Raw genomic sequence first — 23210 nt, 5'->3', positions numbered from 1 at the left:
TTGGGTACTGAGGAATTGAACCTGTACCATCAGGCTTTCCCATAAAGTGCTCTTAACCACTGAGCAATCTCTCCAAACCCCTGGATTGTTTTGTGAGACAGGTTTTCATGTAGCACAGGTGTGGAAGAAACTCACTATGTAGCTGAAGGACAACCTTGAACTCCTGATCCTCTTGCCTCCATTTCACAAGTCCTGACTCTTTATTTCTTAACATTACTAGCAGCACCACAATTATGTACACTGACATTTGCAAAAGAAAGGTAGTTCACAGAAACAGCTGAAACTCAGGAGTCAGGCACAATACTAAAACCTGATATTATGAATGCACTCATTCCTCTATGTACCCCATTTTGTTATTTTGGTTTGGTTCCATTTCTCTCTTTCTTTTAAAAACATGACGCAGTGTGGGTGAAGTAACTCCTTCAGATTAACATGGGTGGACAGACAGTGTCTTCCTTGCCTGCTCCTCTAAGCTTGTGCTGCTGTTTGCTCTCTTGGCCATGGAGTTGAGTTTCCCTAGTAAGAAATGATCCAAGGCAGGGGACAATTGGTAGTTACCAAAAATTGCATGAATTTTGCATTTGTCATAGAAGTGACCATGCAGTGTTTCTGACTTGCTTTATTTAACATTATGCCCCCCCCCCCGCCCCATGATTCATCCATACCGTTGCAAATGATAGGTGTTAGGGTTTGAGTTACAGATGTCCCGCAAAGGTCAGGTAGTGAAGGGCTTGATCATTAGCGTGTGGGGCACTATTGCATGAAAGGTGAAAACTTTAAGAGGTGGGGCCTAATGGAAGGAAGTCTTCTAACTAGGGCCATGCCCTTGAAGGATATATTGGGACTTTGGACAACCCTTCTGTTTTTCCTTCCCACCTGTGCTAAGGTGAGGAGCTTTGCTCCATCCCACAGGCATCAGTATACTCCTCTACCTTGCTTGCTACAGGCTTAAAGTAATGTGACCAAACAACCATGGACAGAGACCTCTGGAACTGTAAGTCAATAAATTTTCCCTTCTTTGAAGTTGGGCTGGAATGGTGGGTAGAAAATTGATACATTGGTAAAAGTGCATAACTTACCCAGATTATATGCGTAATTCAGGGTCTAATATATCACATGTCTAGGGTTAGAAAACTAAGTAATATACAGTCTGCTTTCTATGTAGGTTCCATATACATGGGTTCACTGACTATACATTGAAAATGTTCAAAAGAGATTATTTCTTTTTCCAAGGTTGGCTCCACACATCTGTGTCCTATCATTCAGGAGGTGAAGACAGACTGATCATGAATTTGAGCCAAACTGGAGCTACATATGTGATTGTCTCAAAACAAAAATGCTTCTAGAACTGGAGAGATGGCTTAGAGGCTAAGGTGTCTGACTGCAAAGCCAAATGATCCCGGTTTGACTCTCCAGGATCCATGTAAGCTAGATGCACAAGGGGGCACATGCGTCTGGAGCTCATTTGCAGTGGCTTAAAGGCCCTGGCAGGTCCATTCTCTCTCCCTGTTTCTTTCTCTCAAATAGATAAAGAAGTAAATATTTTTTAAAATGCTTCTATACTGAACAAGTGTTGTTTTTCTTGTTGTTATCCTGTAATCAAAATACAGCCATATTGGGTTTGAGAGATGGCTCATCAATCAAGAGCACCCCCTGTGCAAGCCTGAGGGTCTGTACATAAGTGACCTGAAAGTCTCCATCTCAAAACTTCTAAAGGTGATCATTACTTTAGTAAAGTGGCAGGATACAAAATCAATGCACAAAAGTTAGTAGCCTTGCTATATGCAAAGGACAAATATACAGAGAAAGAAACCAGTGAGGCTATCCCATTGGCAATAGCAACAACAACAAAAAAATAAATACATTGGAATAACCCTAACCAAGGATGTGAAAGACCTATATAATGAAAACTTTAAAAAAAAAAAAAAACCCTCAAGAAAGAAGTCGAGGAGGACTTGAGAAGATGGAAAGACCTCCCATGTTCCTGGATAGGTAGAAATAAAATTGTGAAAATGGCAGTTCTACCAACAGCAATATACAGATTAAATGCAATACCAATAAAAATATGAGAATCATTCTTCACAGAGATAGAAAAAAAAAAAAGATCTAAACATTTATATGGAATGGTAGCAGGCCTCAGATATCCAAACATATCCTCAGGGAAAATAAAAACCCTCTGGAGGTATCACCATACTAGATCTAAATCTATATTTCAAAGCCGTAGTAAAAAAAAAAATAAAATAAAAAAACCAGCATGGTACTGGCAATGGAACAGATTTGAAGACTCCGACCTTAGGTTAAGTAACTACAGCTACTTGATCTTTGACAAAGGTGTCAGTAATGTAGACTGGAGGAAAGACAAATAGTATTGGACAAATTGGATGGCCATTTGTAGAAAAATGAAACTAGACCCACTCATCTCTCCATACCCCAAAATCGAGTCCAAGTGGATTAAAGACCTCAATATAAGACCTGAATCTCTTCTACTGGAAGAAAAAATAGGAGGCACTCTTCATAATATAAGAGATATAAGCTTCCTGAACAAAACTCCAGTATCCCAGGAAATTAAACAATCACTCAACCAGTGTGATCTCATGAAGCTAAAAAGCTTCAGCACAGACAAACACACCATAATCAGAGCCAATAGATAACCCATTGGGAGAAAGTCTTTGCCAGCTATAGCATTAATATTCTTTTAAGACAAAGTCAGTTTCACAAAGCAATGTTAAACCGCATCTTCAAAGTGAGACGTGCATGCATTTCACTTGTCCTAATTCCATCAGTCTCTTGGTTAAACCCAAGCATTCCTATATCTTAGGAATAAGATCTCCATTCATTTCATTTGTGAGCATGTCTGTGAATTTTTCTTCTTCTTCTTCGAATCTTGTGATGTTAGTGAGAAGCTGGGAACTGTAGATCGGGAGGAGGATACTTAGAGTCCTCATGAAACTGAGCCTTCTGTGTGCTTTCAAGTCTTGGGAGAACATCCGTAGACTTCTTTTGCAACCATGTCCTATTTGCAATCGTAGAAGTGGTTCATAGGAAGGCAATCTGAGTGATCTGATAATAACCCAAATTAGTGTGGGCATTATGAACTGTGGACTTTCTTGTGTACCTGGTGGTTTCCCTTCTTGATAAAGTAATTAGGTATAAGGGCTGGGAGGGAACTTTATGTTCATCCCATAGTGAGTATTAAAATGCCTTCTTTCAGAGACCAAGGTGAATCCTGGTTGGATATGTTTAGGCTAGATGAAAGAGGATCAAGTGTTTAGAATTTTCACTTGATAAATTCTAAGTACTGGGAACATCAGAAAGAGAAGATAACTCAAGACTGAGGCAGTGTCCCAGGACATGCTACCTATATCCAAAAGAACTGCTCTATGTACCCCCTCCCCATGGGCATTCAGTAGTTACCTATAACAGAAGCCCCATTTCTCACAAGGTAGAGTCTCCCTCATTGGGAGCCTGATATTACAGTGACCTTATTTTTCCTAATATATCACCCATGGTCAAGAGAAAGGATATTTAAGTAGCATGGTAAATTTCCTATCCTAGTCACTTCCAGAGCTGATACATCCCAGATGTGCCCTTGTTTGCACCCCCCAACCCCCAGAATCCTTCACCTCTAGCATGCTCTCCTAAATAATGAAGCTTTCATTGTCTTTCCCCATGTCTGTCATAAACCTGACAGGAGTTTATGTGTCACATTGGTTTCTGTTTCTACATAGACTTACAGACTGTCTAACTGCAATTCCTCAAAGTTTCTGTCATGCACTGAAATATTACTGGTTCCTAGAGCTCATTTGGTGAGCCATTCACTCACTAAATTATTTGACAAGGTTTTATTGAGCAACTACTCTGTGCCATGCTATCTTCTAATAGTGGGGTTCAGAGATGGATTAATGAGACAAAATAAGTCTTTCCCCACATAGCACTTACACTCTAGGGAAGATGAGGCAAAACAAGTAACAAACACTTCTGCAGATAAGACTCCCCTCTCTCAGGAGGATATGTTCTAAGCCCCAAGACAGGTGCCTGAAACTGAAGATAGCACTAAGTACTCTCTCTATATATTATGGATTTCTCCCTGTACACACATACTACAATAGTGCTATAGTTTGGATATGGAATGTCTCCCAAAGCCCCATGGGTGAAAGATTTGGTCTCCATCCATATGCTGTTGGCACAGACCATGGAGAGATCTGGTTGGCATCTGAAAGAGAGCCAGTCCTCAAACAGTTAACCCATCTAGTGCTGGAAGGCACTACGCGAGTGACCAGTGTAAAGTGGCCAACATCTGTCCAAGCAACTCAAAGTGTAAGCTACTCAGAAGCAAACAACCTGACATGATGCTCACACAAGTGCAATAGTGGTACACAGCCATGGAGAGTAACCAACTGCTCTTGGATTGGCTAATGGATCTGCTCAGTGGAAAGGAAACCATATCTAGAACTTGGAAACAAGTCAGAATCATATCCAGATAATGATTTTGCTTTCCAGTGCCAAATTCTCTCTAAATTAATAATGGTTATCCCATTTAACTGGTGCTGACTTCACTCTCCATTGGAGTTTCTGCTTCTCTTTTTCAGATGGGAACTGGACCTGAGGTAGTGATAAATGACTCAGCACACTTCACCCTGACCCCAGCTGAAACCACAGAGGAATTGGGGGAAATGAGCAAGAGTGCTGCTTTCTCCTCAATGAACCTAATATCAGCACAAGGGTGAACGAGATAGACACTGAGGACACTCTATACCTACCAAAGCAGAGATCCAGAGGCTCCTAAGAGCCCATTACTGAAGTAGACTTAAAGTGCACCCAACATAGCTCATGGAATTTTGCAGGAGAGAGGGCAGAAAGATTGTTAGAGCCACATGTTGGGACTATGCACAGAGACATTGCCTCTCTCCCATAACTGAGTGCTGCCCCCACAATGCATTACCCACAATCCTCATGGGGCTGACTTGCAAGCCCAGCAAGGAGGGCCTCTTTGGGAAAGGGAGAGGGATGAGGGAAACAATGGTACCAACATGTGTGTTGTTTACATACGAAGTATGTCCATATCTAATAAAAATAAAAAAAAGATTTGGTCTCCATAATGACACTATTGAGAAGTGGAAAGTGAAACCACAGATACGAGTGAATGACTATATTCTATATTTGGTAAAGTCTAAGATATTTTCATATCTTTGAAACTGAGGTATATTTTGTAATCACACAGCTGTTGGCAGGTAGGTGATATACAGAAGTTTTGTCTGCATACATGTGTAAATCATTATTTGCCATCAGTTAGTTTAGCTGTCTATATTTGCTGGGGCTACGTATGTGGGCTTTAATTTCCTTCCCTTTCAAACCTCATCAAGTGAGTCACATTATGGTTTGGCTTTGAAACAAAATTTTGTGTACCTTCCAAAGCACAACAGTGGGGCACAAATGTGGCATTAGGAAAGCAACTATTCATCATTTAGTTCTGAGGTCTTATATAGAAAATTCCTCCAAGGGGTACTATTCTCTCCTGAAGGGAGGAGAGAGTAAAGAGGTCAATAAGTCTGGACAAGCTGAAACTTAAAGGTCATGGGGCCAGTCCCCAGCATTATGCAAGTAATAAACACCTGCTGGAGGGCAGACCCTACCAATGTTGTGTAACATTTTTCTCTGAATTGAAACATTCCCTCCTTAGGGGAGGAGGGAGGCCCAGGAGACTCAGGAAATCAAGTCTGGGAGAGCCAAAACTTAAAAGGCCCTCTTCGCATGATTGTACAAAGGTTAACCAACTACTTGGGTAAGTCGAGCTGCCTGCACGTGGTGCAGTGTGCCCCAAAGATGCACCTGTGCTGGGGTGGGCTGTTTGGAGATACAGCTGCCTTTGGGTCATCCTTCCTCCTGTAGGCAACCCCTTACCTTGCTCTGTAATTAATCCCAATAAGCTCATTGATTCACCAAAACCGGTTTTGTTGCAATGGTACTTTGGTTTGTCATCTAAGACCCATCTGGGGTGAATAGATGTGTTTTTGTGGTTCCACAGGAAAAGTTTCCTGAGACAGGTGGAATGATGAAATTTTATCTTTCTTGAAAACAACAGAGATAGGCTCTGAAGAAAACACATGTCAGTAAGTAGAAGACCCCTAGCCTAAGTTAAGGGATGCAATGAATGACAGACATTGCCAGGATCCTGCAACAAAGGGGAAGATTTTCTATGCACTGCAGGACTAGTGGAGTGGACCCTGAACCTCCTCCATGACTCTCACTGAGGTACCCACTTGTATGCAAATAGCGGTACGACTAAGCTGTTGTCATATGATAAACTATAAAAATCCTGTTTAGGACGCATGTTTCATATAAACACAGTATCTATTGCTAAGGCTAGAGTTGAAGGTAAACAACATTAGGCTAGGTGTGGCAACTCATGCCTGTAATCTCAATACTTGGGAGGCTTGGGCAGGAGGGTCAGGAAATGAAGGCCCTTCATGGCTACTAAGTGAATTTGAGGCCAACCTGGGCTACAAGAGACCCTATCTCAACAACTACAAGAGGAATCATAGGGGTGACCATGAGGACCTTAGGTGTGAAACGGAGCCTTGCAGAAGAAGGATCAGAACTAGAAAGAACCCAACAGCTTGAAGTAGGTGCATGACTCTCAGAACCTAAGAAGAAACAGAACCTCAAGTTTAAACACAGGGGTCTTCAGAACCTCTTTCTCATTTCCATAACAAAACCCCCAGGACACAGTGAAGAGATCACCTCTCCATTCCTGCAACGTCAGTGTCTTTCTCCCGGAATTTGGCTTATGTGTCTTCATCCATACACACCCTAATGACTCACATATGAAATTGTATACTTTTATGGTGTACTCTATAATATTTTGACAAAAATCCATATTTTGAAATGGTGATCATAATCTAGTTAATTGACATAGCCATCATTTCACAGAAACATCTAATTTTGTATGTGGGGTGAACACACAACAGATGTAGTCTGTGAAAAATGCAAATATGCAAAAAATCGTTTTATTAACCAAAGACTCCACATTGTACAATAGAGATCTTGAATATAGTTGTCTTGCTTACTGGAGTATTATACACTTTGGCCAGCAGCTCAGGTTCTCCTGTGAGTTTCGCACATTAAACTTCCCTCCACTTTCTGGTGTCTCTCAAACCTCTTAAGTTAGAAACTTGCTTTGGTCCTTCCCACTTAAACCAGTTCTGTGGTGACAAGACCTTAAACATAAATCTAATTACACCACTCTCCTACTCAGACAACTGAAAAGGCTTCCCATGAAACTCAGAGTAAAATCCAGAACCTTCATTACAGTTTCACTGGCCCCATGAGTCTGTCTTTGCCCGCCCTCATCTCTGTCTCTTTTGTACGTTTCTTTAGAACAGCTGCTGAATTTGTCAACTATGAGACATCAGCAAACAGGACAGCACTGACTTGCACGTTTCTCATAAGCAAGCTTTAAGAAAAAATTCCAGTGGCCAGCAAGACATAGTAGGATGCCGCAGTGAGTCGTGGAGAATGGAGGACACGGTGACGGCCTCTTCTTTTCCCCATGGCCCCTGAAGCATCCAAAGACATTCAATATGGTTTTCTTTTAGAAATTTCAAATACATTTCTGCAATCATAACCATGGTTTAATAATCTGCAAAATCATTTCCTCGCAAACCATGCGGAGGAACACATTTCAGGGACAGAGAACAAAGCGGTGTGACTTTCATCTTCAACAGTGCTCTGTAGAAATTAAAGTTGAATTTTAAGTAACTTGCTCCTGAGAAGCTTGCATCCACTCGAAGGCAGGAACTGCTGTCTTTTTTCTTTATATACCTCACTACCCTTGTCTAAATGTTGTTCTGAAAACTATAAAAGAATGAAATAAAATAGAGTTTTAAAATGTACTGAGACATCTGGCCATAGTGGCTCACACCTGTTGTCTTATCACACGGGCGGTAGAGGTAGGAGGATTGCAACCAGTCAAAGCCTTGACTACACAGTGAGATATCTCTAACATTCATGAGCTGAGGATGTAATTCAATAGTAGAGTGCTTGCCTAACATCCATTTAAACCTTGGGTTTGATCTGTCTAACCACAAATAAGTGCATAAATAAAGAAAACACACACACACACACACACACACACACACACACACACACAAACACAAATGGTATTATACTATAGAAAGTCTCTCATATCCATCTTGTCCCTTTCATCAATTATATTGTTTTTTTTCTCTACTTTCCTTTTCTTTATTAATTCTGACATTCCTGCTTTCCTGCTTTTTTTTCCTGGAAGAGAGAAAACTCTTTTTGGAGTGATACATCTCTGAAATATATTTTTAAGAAGGAAGGAAGCAAAAGTATTAAACCCATAATGATAATATCTTAACCTTTATAACCATTATAGAATAAATGGATGTGTGTATTATTTTTATCTCCCTAAATGAAGTCAATACAAGCCCAATTTATAATTTTGATTGTGAATCCAGTGATTTTATGATTTGAGTGAATGATTTAAGAGGAGATTGCAACAGCTATCTTATATACAGTTAACATGCTGCTTCTTATTTCCCTTCCAATGCCTCTATCCATAGATGACACTTTCCAGGGAATCCATGCATGATTTTGTCTGCACACTGCACCATTGTAGAAACTGCTACCTATAAGATGAGAGAATGTGTTATGTGGCATAAAACAGATGCTTGTTCCAGTTAAAGCAGCCTCTAAATGTGCAGCCAGACAAAATCATCAAGTTTTTTCCATTAGGGTCTGGGTAAAAGTGCAGGGCTCTGAGGGTCCCATGTCAGACTGGCCTCATTCTAACTGAATGAACACTTGAGGGGTCTGTGTTGGGGCCAGAAGTCCCCTCCACTTCCCTTCTTCCCTCTTTATTAGACCTTTCTAGTCTCCACTGCTCCTCACAGCCCCTTGTCCTTTTACACACCTGCCCCCCACCACATCCCTTAGCAGACTCTTCTCTGTGTTGAAGAATTTACCACTCATTTATGGGAATGCTCCTTAACCTACCCTCTCCCACCCTGGCACCTACCCAGTTTCCATTGCAATGTCCCTGCCCTGGGTTTCATTTTTTCATGCTATTTATCTTTACTGAGAGGCAAGAGTGTCCTGTGCCTATATGACAGTGCCTATTAGTGTACAAAATGTGTTGCTCTTCCAAGTGAGATATTTGTATGTTCAGGTTTTTTGTTTGTTTGTTTGTTTTCATTTCCTCTGAGAAATTCAACATGGTTGACACCATGGCACAGAGACAAAGGATTGTGGGTTGGACTGACCACTTCATCACTTGCTTGCTATGGGAGGCTGGGCAAGGCCACTCATTCACTCATTCATGCCACAGAGGATTTTGAGTGTGCACTGGCATAGAAAAATCTGTCCTGGTCACTGGGATCCAGAGATTAAGAAAGCAAAGCTGGGCTGGAGAGATGGCTTAGCAGCTAAGGCACTCCACTGTGAAGACTAAGGACCAATGTAAGCCAGATGCACATGGTGGCACATGCATGTGGACTTTATTTGCAGTGGCTAAAGATCCGGGCATGCCCATTCTCCCACTCAGTCCACCTCTTTCTATCTCTTATAATAAAATGAAAGGACTTCTGGCCAAGATGGTGATTGCCTAACTGTGCTGCACACCCCCGGGAAAGAAAGGCAAGGCATTAAGGGCTCACTGGGTCTTTTAGGGGAGAGGAATCTCATAGATTGCCAGTGGGAGGGCACCGAGGGGAAAAAGCAGGGAATCTCTGATTCCCTCCCTTGTGGGTAGCCCCCCAGTCCCCCAAGCCCCCAAGCAGCTGCAGTACCCACGGGCCCAGCTTCAGGATGCCCCTGCACTTACTATAGGAAAGGGGTCCCAGGCCAACACACTTCCACTTGCCTCACTGTTATCCCTGCCCACAAGTGATGTTGGGCAGGCTCTGCCAGCTGGCCCGCTGGAGCTCAGGCTCCATTTGCCCACCACATGCATGCCACTGCTGAACCCTGCTTGTGCAAGCTTCGTCTGCTCGGCCCATTTGCTCACTTACTACTCTGGCCCCCGTCCCTTCACGCTTGAGCCCAGGCCCATTCCACCTGCCCACATGAGCTCAGGATCACTCTGCCTGTCTGCCTGCGCCACCTCAGGTACCAGCCCCTTCATGTCTGCCCTGCTGGCTGACCACCATTGTCCTGTTGAAGGCAAGCTCAGACTGCTTCTGGGTCCCAGTGTTCCACCACGCACGAGTTTAGGCTGCTTTGGTGCTTGGTGCTTCAGCGTCACTCCAAGTGCCAGTGCAAGCAGCTTTGGCACATCACCATCTGAGAGCTCAGGCAACTTTGGGGCCCAGGCCATGCAGGAACTCAGGTGGCTTTGGCATTGTGCCAAGTGAGAGTTCAAACTGCTTGGTATCTGCCTCAGGCTGCTTCAGCTTCCCACTGTGCTTCAGCTCAGGCTGATCCACCCACCTATGTGTTAGTTGAAGACCACTCAGCCCATCTGCTTGCCTGACAGCTAGCTCAGGCCAACTTCCCCAAGAGGCACCACTTTCCCCACCCATGGAGACCACAGACCTACTCTCCATGCCCATACACTGTGATAGGCAGACAACAGCGCAAAAGAAATAACATGAAAAATCAAATGAAAGAAAATCCAGTTAGATCACTCAGTCCTTCAATGAACATCTCTCCTTATAACATAGAAGAGTCATTAGAATCAGAACACCAAAATGAAGCTATGAGCAATGCAACCCTGACCAAGCTACTGGTAGAACTTGCAGAAAAGCAATAAATGACTGATAATTGTGTGGATGCTGCCATCACTAGACTAGGCCTAATAGATGAGAAAATAGAAGGAATTCAAAGACAGTTAAGAGATATGAAGGAGAGTGAATAAAAGAGGACCTCAAAAATCAGCTGGTAATGCTGAATGAAGACATAAAGAAATGCAAGAATGAATTCTAAGAAGCATCAAGAAAATCAGAAAATGATGCGAAAGGGAGCTTGACAGAGGGATGAAAACTACACATAGAAAAGTAGTAGAAAATGTAAACCTAATTGAACAAGTCCAAAACTCTCTAGAAGCTCTCAAGAATAGAACCAGCCATGTGGAGGATAGAAACTCTGACCTGGAAGACAAAATGGAAGAAACAATTCAAGAGTTCAAAAATTTCAGTAAGTTCAAAAGTTTCTGTGAACAGAACCTGAAGGAATTGTGAGATAACCTTAAACGTCCTAATATCAGGATCATTGGAATACTGGAAGGAGAAAAAATTCAGACCAAAGGCATTATTTAACAAAATAATCAAAGAAAACTTCCCCACACTCTCAAAAGAAAGGCCTATCAAGATACAAGAAGCTAACAGAACTCCAAACAGATTGGGCCAAAGGAGAAACTCTCCAAGACATATTGTCATTAAGACTCTAAATATTGACACCAAAGGGAAAATCCTGAAAGCAGCTAGGGAAAAACAGCACATCACTTTTAAAGATAAACCCCTCAGAATTACTTCAAACTTCTCAATGGAAACCCTGAAAGTCAGAAGGGCCTGGAAAGAAACACTGCAAAGTCTAAGAACCTATGGCTTCCAATCCAAACTCAGCAAAAGTATCCCTCATAATTGATGGTGAAAGAAAAACTTTCCATGACAGAACTCAGCTTTACAATAATATGAACACAAAACCAAATCTACAGAGAGTATTTCAGGAAATTCTTCACACAGAAGAATCAAGTAATCAAACTTAAATGCCTACAAGAAGCAGATCACAATAAACAAACTCAAAGAAGGCATAAAAAACTTCAAAGTCCATGAAAACACCAAACCACATATACCAACACAATATGACCGGGATCAAATCAAATCTCACAGACATTACCCTAAATATTAATGGCCTTAATTCACCTATCAAGAGACACAAGCTAACAGTATGGATCAGAAAATTAGACTCCTCAATCTGTTGTCTTTAAGAAATGCATCCCACCACTGAAGACAGACACAGACACCTTCTCAGCGTGAAAGGGTGGAAAACCATATTCTAAGCAAATGGAAATAAGAAAAAAGCAGGCATAGGTATATTAATATCTGATAAAATAGACTTCAAAACAAAAATAAAAAAGGCAAAGAAGACCACTTCCTACTTATCAAGGGACTGATCCATCAAGAGGATATTACAATCATAAACCTGTATGCACCAAACACAGTGGCAACACAGTTCATAAAGTAAAACCTACTTGACAATAAAACAGAAATAACCACCAACATCATCATAGTTGGGGACTTCAATACACCATTATTAGCAATAGACAGATCATCCAAACAGAAACTCAATAGGGAAGTAAGAGAGCTCAACAAAGCCATAGATCACTTAGACCTAAAGGCCATCTACAGAACATTCTACCCCAAATCCACAGACTACACATTCTTCTCAGCAGCCCATGGAACATTCTCTAAAATAGATCACATACTTGGTCACAAAACCTGCCTCCATATATTTAGGAAGATTGATGTAATTCCCTGTGTGATATCAGACCACAATGCTATATTGATAGAAATTAACAACAAAAGACCCATCAGGAATCCAATCTGTGCATGAAAACTGAACAGCACACTTTTAAACAATAAATAGATAGTGGAAGAAATAAAAAATGAAATTACAAAATATCTAGAAATGAATGACGATGAAAAAATATCATACCAAAACTTATGCAACACAAATGAAGGTGGTCCTCAGGAGAAAGTTCATAGCACTAAATGCCTTCATAACAAAGAAAGAGATATCCCAAATCAATAACCTAACCATCCACTGAAAGGCACTGGAAAGGCAAGAAAAATCCCACCCAAAAAGCTCCAGAAGGAAAGAAATAATTAAGGTTAGAGCAGAAAATAATGAATTGGAAACTAAGAAAACAATTAAGAAAATTCACAAAACAAAGAGCTGGTTCTTAAAAATACACACAAGATTGACAAACCCCTGGCCAATTTATCAAGAAAAAAAAAAAAAAAAAGATGCTTCAAATTAACAAAATTCCAAATGAAAAAGAAGAGATCACAACAGACATAAGTGAACTTGGGAGAATCATCAGGACTTATTTAAAAAACCTCTACTCCACAAAACTGGATAATGTGGAGGAGATGGATTAATTCCTGGACACATACCATCTATCAAAGATAAACTCACAGCAGATTAATCTCCTAAACAAACCTATCACACTCATTGAGATTGAAAACGTAATAAAAATAAAACCTCCCCCAAAAGAAGAGTCCAGAACCAGATGGCTTCTTAGCTGAATTCTACCAACCCTTCATGGAAGACCTCAAATCCATCTTCCTCAAACTGTGCCAAACAATTGGAGAACAAGAAAAGCTACCCAATTCCTTCTATGGAACTAGTATCACCCTAATTCCTAAACCAAGCAGAGATGCCACAAGAAAAGAAAACTACTGGCCTATTTCCCTGCTGAACTTAGATGCAAAGATCCTGAACAAAATCCTCACAAACTAAATCCAACAACACATCAAAAGCATTTTCCACCTTGATCATGTGGGATTTATCCCAGGAACACAGGAGTGGTTCAGCATATGGAAATCTTTCAATGTAATACACCACATAAAAAAGGTTAAACACAAAAACCACATGATCATTTCAATAAACGCAAAAAAGGCCTTTGACAAGATACAACATCACTTCATGATCAAAACATTGGAGAGAATAGGCAAGGTTGCTTCACATATTAACATAATAAAGGCAACATACAAAGCTCCCAAGGCCCAAATAATACTTAATGGAGAGAGACTGAAGGAATTACCATTGAGATCAGGAACAAGACAGGGTTGCCCACTCTCACCTCTGCTCTTCAATATAGTACTGGAAGTCCTAGCTCAAGCAATAAGACAGGAGAAAGAAATAAAAGGGATACAATTTGGAAAGGAAGAAGTTAAGTTAGCTCTATTTGTTGATGACATGATTGTATATGTAAGAGACCCAAGAGACTCCATCCCAAAACTCCTGAAGGTGATTAACTCCTATAGCAAAGTAGCAGGATATAAAATCAATGCACAAAAATCAGTAGCCTTTCTATATGCAAATGACAAAGATACAGAGAAAAAAATAAGGGACATGGTCCCATTTTCAATAGCAACAACAAAAAAATTAAAATTTTGGAATAATATTAACCAAGGAAATGAAAGATTTATACAACGAAAACATAAAAACACTCAAAAAAGAAATTGAGGAGGACTTAAGATGGAAAGAACTCCCATGCTCCTGGATAGGCAGAATTAACATTATGAAGATAGCAATCCTACCAAAGGCAATATACAGATTTAATGCAATTCCAATTAAAATCCCAACATTGTTGTTCACAGAGATAGAAAAAGTTATCTCAAATTTCATAAGGAAAGGCAGAAGGCCTTGGATATGTAAGCATATACTCAGCAAAAGACATACCTCTGGAGACATCACCATACCTGATCTAAAGCTATATTACAAGGCCATAGTAATAAAAACAGCATGGTACTGGCATAAAAACAGGAGTATAGACCAATGGAATAGACTTAAGGATCCAGACTTTGGGTCAAGCAAATACAGTTACTAGATATTTGATAAAGGCCCCAACAATATAGGCTGGAAAAAAGACAGCATTTTCAACAATTGGTGCTGGACAAACTGGATAACCATATGCAGGAAATTGAAAATTGATCCACACATCTTGCCATGCACTAAACTCAAGTCCAACTGGATCAAAGACCTCAACATAAGACTAGAAACTCAGCTACTACTGGAAAAAAAATATAGGAAGAACTTCCCATGATATAGGAGTGGAAAATGACTTCCTGAACAAAACCCCAGTAACTCATGTTCTTAAACAGTCACTCAACCAATGGGATCACATGAAGCTGAAGAGTTTCTTTACAGACAAGCATATAATAAACAAAGCCGATCGACTACCCACAGAATGGGAGAAAATATTTGCTGATTATCCAACTGACAGAGGCCTAATCTCTAGAATCTACAAAGAACTCAAAAATCTAAACAATAAAAAGTCAAACAACCCACTCACAAAATGGGGAAAAGAGGTAAACAGGCTGTTCACAGAGGAGGAAATACAAATGGCAAACACACACTTAAGAAAATGTTCATCACCCCTAATCATCAGGGAAATACAAATTAAAACAACTATGAGATTCCACCTTACCCCAGTAAGGATAGCAAACACCAAAAAATCAAATGAAAATAAGTGCTGGTAAGGATGTGGAGAATTAGGGACCCTCATGCACTGTTAGTGGGAATGTAAGATGGTACAACCACTTTGGAAAGCAATATGGAGACTCATGTAAGAGCTGACCATAGAGTTACCAACAGACCCAGTTATTCCCTTACTGGGCATCTACCCTAAAACCTTTAAACCACAGTCCAGAAAGATTTGCTCAACCATGTTTATAGTGGCTCAATTTGTAATAGCTAAGAGCTGGAATCAACCCAGATGTCCATCACTAGAAGAATGGATAACTAAGATGTGGTATATCTACACAATGGAATTCTACACAGCAGTAAGAAAAAATGACACAATGAAATTTGAGGAAAAGTGGTTGAACCTGGAACAGTTCTTTCTCAGTGAACTTACCCAATCACAGAAAGAAAATCGCCACATAGTCTCACACATCTATAGCCCCTAACCTGAATGGACTCAAGTTGCTGACATACCCAGCAAGCATCTCAAGGACTAGGCAATAGGGTGGGTGGGGAAGGAGGGAAGGGCAAGGCAGGGGGTTGGGGACACAAATACAGACCCAAATGGCAATGGTGCCATAAAATTCTACATCCTAAAAGACAGACCAAATGGTTGAACCTTCACCAGGCCCTTAGAGGGAACACCTGAGCCACAAGACACTGGACAGGGAATGATGAAGACTGACCTTAATCTTCTACAGTCAGTCTCTCTCTCTCTCTTCTCTCTAACTCTTTTATATTAGTTATCTTTTTCTTCCTTTTCTTAGTGGGCACTGACCTGTAACTCCAAGTACCAGCAGGTGGTTATCATCCACAATGAGCTTTTTTTTTTTAATTTTTATTAACATTTTCCATGATTATAAAATACATCCCATGGTAATTCCCTCCCTCCCCACCCCCACACTTTCCCATTTGAAATTCCATTCTCCATATTACCTCCCCATTACAATAATTGTAATTACATATATACAATATCAACTTATTTTGATCGGAGAGACCTACAAAGTTTCCTAAAAGAAAGACAGATTTCTGTCATAGTACTTGATGACCCACCAAAAGTTAGTGGTAAGACCCTACTGCTGAAGATACCATATGTGGTTGACATGTAAAATGGAATGACATGGATGGAAGCTGAAAGAGAGTCAGCCCCCTGACAGTCAGCACACCTAGTGGCAGAACGTGCTACATGGGTGACTGGGGGAAAATGACCAATATCTGTCCAAGCAACTCATGGGCTAACCTACTTAGCAGCAAATAACCTGTCATCATGCTCACAAAGGCAATAGTGGCACACAGCCATGGTGGGAAACCAACTGCTCTTGATTTGGCTAACTGATACCCTCAGTGGAATGGGACCCATAGCTGGAGCTGGGAAACAATTCAGAACCATATCCAAAAATGAGCCTGCTCTCCATTATCAAGCTACCACCAATTGTGGGCTACAAAGAGGGCCTACACCTCTTTATAGGTATTATATTAGTATTATATAATATATATAATATATATAATATAATATATAATATAACATATATAATATAATATATATAATATATTATAATATATATAATATATTATAATAATATAATATATTATATTATTATTAAAAAGTAAGGGTTATCCCATTTGTCTGGTGCTAACTTTACTCTCCATTGGAAAATCTGCTTCTCTTTTTCAGATGGACGCAGATGCTAAGGAGATACCTCATACCTCATAAGGGCCCCAGCTGAAACTAAGAACAATTGGCGAAACAAGCAAGGGTGCTGTTTTCTTGATGAACCAGGTACCAGTACAAGGATGAAGGAGGTAGACACAGATAACAATCAACTCCTACCAAATCAGAGATCCAGAGACCCAGAGGCCCCCAACACCTCATTACTGAAGCATACCAAAAATTAGCCCAACATGGCTCAGGGAAATTTTGCAGAAGAAGGGACAGAAAGAATGTCAGAGCCACACATTGGGTCATGATATACAGAGACCTTTATCTTACCCATAACTGTGGGCTAACTCCATAATGCATGACCCATATACCTCAACAAGGGGGGAACAGGGGGAGGGGGTAGGACATGGATGAACCTAACAATGGTACCAACTTGACTGTATTCACTGAGTACAAACTATTTAATGGAAAATAATAAATTAGAAAAATAAAGTGAAAGAGAAATTGAGGAAAAAAAATAAGATGAAATAAGTATTTTTTAAAAAAGAAAAAAAAAAAACAACAAAATGCCTGATTTTGTAAAGGTTACATTCTCTAGGGTAGGTGACCAAATTTTAAAACTCATGAAAATCTTAAGTTATGTGGCTGTGCATGAGAGTCAGTGGTAGGACATGTACTTAGCATGTTCTTAAGGCTCTGAATTCTATTCTCAGAGCCATAAAATATCAGAAAAAAATTAAGATTATCTTGCCTTTGTTTCTGCAAATTATATCATTCTCTTTTTAGTTATGAGGAGAAATTAAGTAATGCAATATGATAGTCAGCTCAACTCAGTTACATTGTGCATACATGCAGCTCACAGCAGCAATCACTCCCCATGGCTGCACATCCCTAAGGAGATCTTTAAGTACAAATGGCAGCAATGGCTTTGTATGTGTGTTTGCAAGCCTTTTCACATGCTGGGTCTCAAAAAAGAAAAGAATCTGGCCTTGTCTTTGCCACAAGACCTGATCCATTATTCCACCTGTTGCAGTCAGGTTTGCATTACTGGCAGAAAGCACCTGACCAAGAGAAGCTTGCAGGAAAAAAGAAAAAGTTTATTTTGGTTTAAAAATTCAAGGGGAAGCTCCATGATGGCAGCAGAAAATAATGGTATGAGCAGAGGGTGGACATTACCTCCTGATCAACAGCAGATGGACAACAGCAAAATCGGAGTGTGCCAAATTCTGGCAAGAGGAAGCTGGCTTATAACACCCATAGGTTCACCCCCCCCAACAATACACTGCCTTTAGGAGGGTTTAATTCCTAAATTGCCAACATCTGGTGACATGGTTTGTAGAATACCTAAATTTATGGGGGCCACCTGAATCAAACCACCACACCATCCTTGCAGCAAACAACTTTGGTTCAAGAAGCAAGCACTGTGATAAGGCACATTAAAACCTGCTCTGCTCCTCCAAGCCTGCAAGTTAAAGGAGCTCTTCCTTTTGAAATGCTACATTGGAGCTGCTTGGGCATCTGCCAAGTGGAGAAGGCCTCTCTGCAGAGCAGAATGAGGTCCACTGAGAAGGCAGAAGAGATGGTATGAATTACATTGCAACTCCATGGCAAGAATAAACAATCCTCAGTAAAAACTTCAGGGTAGTTATTAATACTGTCCTCATCTTAAAGACAGGGAAACTAAGAAGAGAAAAGTTGAGTAGCTGTTCAATATTGCACAGACCAAGATGCTGTATCAGGCTTTCTGGCTCTAACACCTTATGAATGTGAACAACATCTCTCTCTTCTCTAGCAGGGGTCAGGGTTGTTTCAGGCCCTGGTTTGTTCTGACCTTCATTGATTCTATGATTAATAATGAAATCTATCTTAGGCACATGAGATTATGTATAGCTAAACCTGGACTATCTAGATCTTTATTTTTCTTATCTAGATCATTCGTATATGTATTTCTGAAATTTGTTTGAATTTCCTGAAACAAGAGGATTCAACTGCCAGAAAAGTGCATCATAATATTCCATGTCTTTTTTCCCCCCCAGACCAACTCTAAATGTCCCCACACATTGTGTCATCAGTTTCTATTTGAGCATTGCCACTTTAATATAATTTACTTCCACAAGTCTTAATTTTCCATATGGAGCCAGTGCTTAGAGATGAAAATAGGCCAGTGAGGTCTGGAAAGATAGGTTGGGATTAAGAACACTTCCCGTGTGAGCATGAGGGTGAGAAGACTGCTTGAGTTCAATGGTCAGGACCTACACTAAAAGAATAAAATAAAAATAAAAAAATAAACCAGCAAGTCGCTGGAATAGTAAGAGAATCCAGCTCACAGAAGAATGGGACATTCTGCTCTGGCAGCCATAGGAGAGTGCATCCTGCCACAGGAGAGTGCGTGGGGCACTGCGCAGACACATACATGTGAATATGGAGCACACAGCATAGCACCACACCACACCATATCTCACACACACAAGCAAAAAAATAGGTCATTTGAATTTGCCTAGGGTCACCTTCTGAACTGATTTTGTCCTCAGGTACCATGACCGTGGTCTCAGTAGAAACTACTCTAGAACTGAAGATTGTTGGGTTTTGCAATGTTGATGGTGACTTAGCACTGGTACTACTGTTATATTGTGTTTTGGTTTTTAAATATTTCATGAGAGAAAGAGACAGAGAAAGAATTGGAGCACCAGGGCCTTCAGCCATGTGCACCATATTGTATCCATGTAAGACCTTGTATGCTTGTGTCACATTGTGTGTGTGGCTCATGTGGGCCCTGGAGAGCAAATTTGAGTCCTCAGGCTTCGCAGGCAAATGTATTAACAGCTAAGCCATCTCTCTAGCCCTGATACATTGCTTTAAAACTATATATAAATGACATTTTACGAACAATTTGTTACTACATGATTAGGAACCAGATCCCTGCACACAATTGCATTTAAATTAAAAATAAAACCTCACAGACAGTTGTGAGCATCCCTCCTGAAACTTTTAGTTTCATGGTCAAATCACACAAGAAACCTCATCTTCCATCTCCAAGTGATTACTTTAGGTGTTGACTTGCCTGGATGGAGACATTGTCTCAATGGCTTCGGTGTATACCTGTGAGTGTGTTTCCAGAAGAGCCAAGAAGCTGGTGGGTTGGTACACTGGGCTATGAAGACCTGATCAATATGGGTAGGCTCCATCCAGTCAGCTGGGGTCCTTGATGGCAGAAATGGGGCTGGAGAAGTGGCTCAGGGGGTAAAGTTCTTGCTGCATAAGCATGAGGACTAGAGTTGGCTCCCCAGACTTACACAGAAGCGAGTTGACTTCTTTTCTGTATTACAGCATGCCTGTTGTCCCAGGGCTTAGGAGGCAGAAACAGGCAATCGCTGGGGCTTACTAGCTAGTCTATCCAAATCAGTGAGCTCTAGGTTCTGTGAGAAACCCCCAACAACTGAGCAAGACATCTGATGTTGACCTCTGGCCTCCACATACATATGTATCCACATACATACACACATGCCCCCATGCACACACATGTGAACCCACATACATGCGAGTATGCATACACATACAAACATATTGAATACGTGCACGCAGGGAAATACGCTGAGGGGGAATCACAGCTTCCTCCTCCCAGGTAACACTTCTCTTGTCCTTGAATATTAGAACTTCCAGAGCTTTTATCCTTTCTCTGAGGCTTGTTCAGTGACTCTCTTGGAGCGAATGGGCCTTTCATCTTTGACTGACAGTGGCACCATTAGTTTCCGAAGCTTCCACACATGAGCCGAGCCACACTGCCAACTCCTCTGGTTCTGCTTACAGATGGCTTTGTCACTATGAGAGACAAGTCCCCCAATAAAGTCTCTCTCATCTGTCTTGTCAAGCCCGTCTCTCTGGAGAATCCTGACTAAAAGAGAGGTAGGCAGAATCCTAGGGCTACTGATGATAGGCTCACGGCTCTTTTCATCCTCTGAGGACAAGCGCTGGAAAATGTCTCTGCCTAATTTGATGAGTCTCTGTATCCCTGGGAATGACAACTTTCTGGTTTACATCCTTATGCCAGCTGAAATGGTTTTTCCATGTGCAAGTCCCCAGGGTTATGGTTTCTTATAATTTATTGTGTACAGTCCAACCTCTGCTCCCATGCACTGAGGTCATTGCCGAGGCAGTTGCTTCTGAGGAGGTGCAGCTTTAGCCCCGTGCTAGAGCAGAATCAGACACCCTTGCTTATCTAAAGGCTCTTGGTGACCCTCACTGTCAAGAGAGCTCAGGAAAAGGCTTCCATATACATTAAGCCATGTCATAAACAAAAGACTTTGCCTGTGCCCCACCACTCTGGAAGCTAGGAAAGACAGACATCATTGTAGGGCATCTAGGTCACCTGTAAGGGGTGGAAAGAATTGTGGTGAATTGGGTGCTCTCATGTGTGGGTATGAGAGAGAGAGAGAGAGAGAGAGAGAGAGAGAGAGAGAGAGAGAGAGAGAGAGAAAGAGAAAGAAAGAAAGAAAGAGAGAGAGAGAGATGCATGAACACTTTGGTTAGGATGAGAAAAGATCTGAATTTATTTGTCAGCAAAAAGTGAGGTGGACAGCTCAGAGAGTTTTGTGGAAAAGGGGGCAGAACAATTTTAAGAGCCACAGGTTGGGACGTTATTGCTCCTCCCCAATTACTGGCTGCTGCTCTCACAACACATAACTCACAACCCCATGGGGAATGCTAGCAACCTCACTGAGGAGAGCCCTCAGTGGAATGAGGGCAGGGAGGAGGGAAAAGAGGGCACCAACACATGATGTATCCATACAAAATATAGCCTTAAGTTTTAAAAAACTGAGGTAGAAGAATTTTACCTGCAAAGACTTTCTTCCTTGTAGCCAAGTCCAGGGACAAATGAATCAATGTCACAACTGAGAGGAACCTGGAAGATATGTCTTGTGGGGAAGCTTATAGGGAGAGAAACAGACACTCTTCTTTGCACAGATAAAGAAGTAAATTGCTACCAACTGACACCAGATTTAAAAAAGATGTGAAGTGTGTCAGAGTAGGGGTCTCTGATACGGTTCATATGACTTCACAAGGCCAATCTGAGGAGAGGAGCATTTGTAAGATATTCAAAATTGCTCATGAATAACACTAACATGCAGAGTTACTTTCTTGAGATGGAGCAGGGAGTGAGGCTCAGTGGTAAAATATTTTTCCAGCATCAGCAAGGTCCTCATTTGTCCCAAAGTGACAAAATGTGAAGATGTCATTCAGATTGGCAGGTGAATATGATTTGGATATCCACTGGAGACAACACATGTGGCCCAAGATAGCTATCTATGTATGAGCATGAGAACAGTGTGTGGGATATTGTGGGAAGTGGTATATTCCAGAAGACATAGAAATATATCTCAAGCATGCATGCATTTGCAATCTGAAGCCATTCTTTTTTAAATTTTTTCTCAATTTTTATTAACATTTTCAATGATTATAAAAAATATCCCCTCACTCCCCCCCCCACTTTCCACTTTGAAACTCCATTCTCCATCATATCTTTTATTTTGATGTCATGATCTTTTCCTCCTCTTATGATGGTCTTGTGTAGGTAGTGTCAGGCCCAGTGAGGTCATGGATATGCAGGCCATTTTGTGTCTGGAGGAGCATGTTGTAAGGAGTCCTACCCTTCCTTTGGCTCTTACATTCTTTCTGCCACCTCTTCCGCATTAGACCCTAAACCTTGGAAGGGTGTGATCAAGATGTTACTCAGTACTCCAGCCACTTCTTTCCAGCTCTATGATACCTTCTGAGTCATCCCAAAGTCACTGCCATCTGAAAAGAGAAGATTCTCTACCCAAAGTGAGAGTAGCATTAATATAAGGGTGTGAACATTAATAGAAGTGCTTACTGGGCAGTTTGATAAGCATAGTATATACACTTATCCAGACATCAGTAGATGTTACACCCCTAGGGCTCATGACAACCCTTGTTTTAAGTTTTCAGTATCAGGCATGTATTCTCCCCCATGGAGTGGGCCTCTAGTCCAGTTGGAGGGCATTTGGTTTCCACCATGATAGACGTGCCACTGTTGCACCTGTTGGCTGATTTGGCCTGGCTGGCCAGTTATAAGGCATGCAGTGTCCACTGTTGAGTATCTTCACTGGTTCTTGTATGTGTGTGTGGTATATGTACATGGGTATATATGCACTCATACACATGTAGGTGCATGTGTTTGTATAGGGGTACATGTGCCTCCACATTTTTAAAGACAGAGTCTCTAGAAACCTCAGGAATCCCCCTGTCTGCTCCTCCCCAGTGCAAGGATTAAAGCCATGTGCATTCTTGAGATTGGAACTCAGGTCCTCATGCTTGCATGCCA

The sequence above is a fragment of the Jaculus jaculus genome, chromosome 12 (genome assembly GCF_020740685.1).
Source record: "Jaculus jaculus isolate mJacJac1 chromosome 12, mJacJac1.mat.Y.cur, whole genome shotgun sequence".
Taxonomy (NCBI): domain Eukaryota; kingdom Metazoa; phylum Chordata; class Mammalia; order Rodentia; family Dipodidae; genus Jaculus; species Jaculus jaculus.
This window is presented reverse-complemented; position numbering follows the sequence as displayed.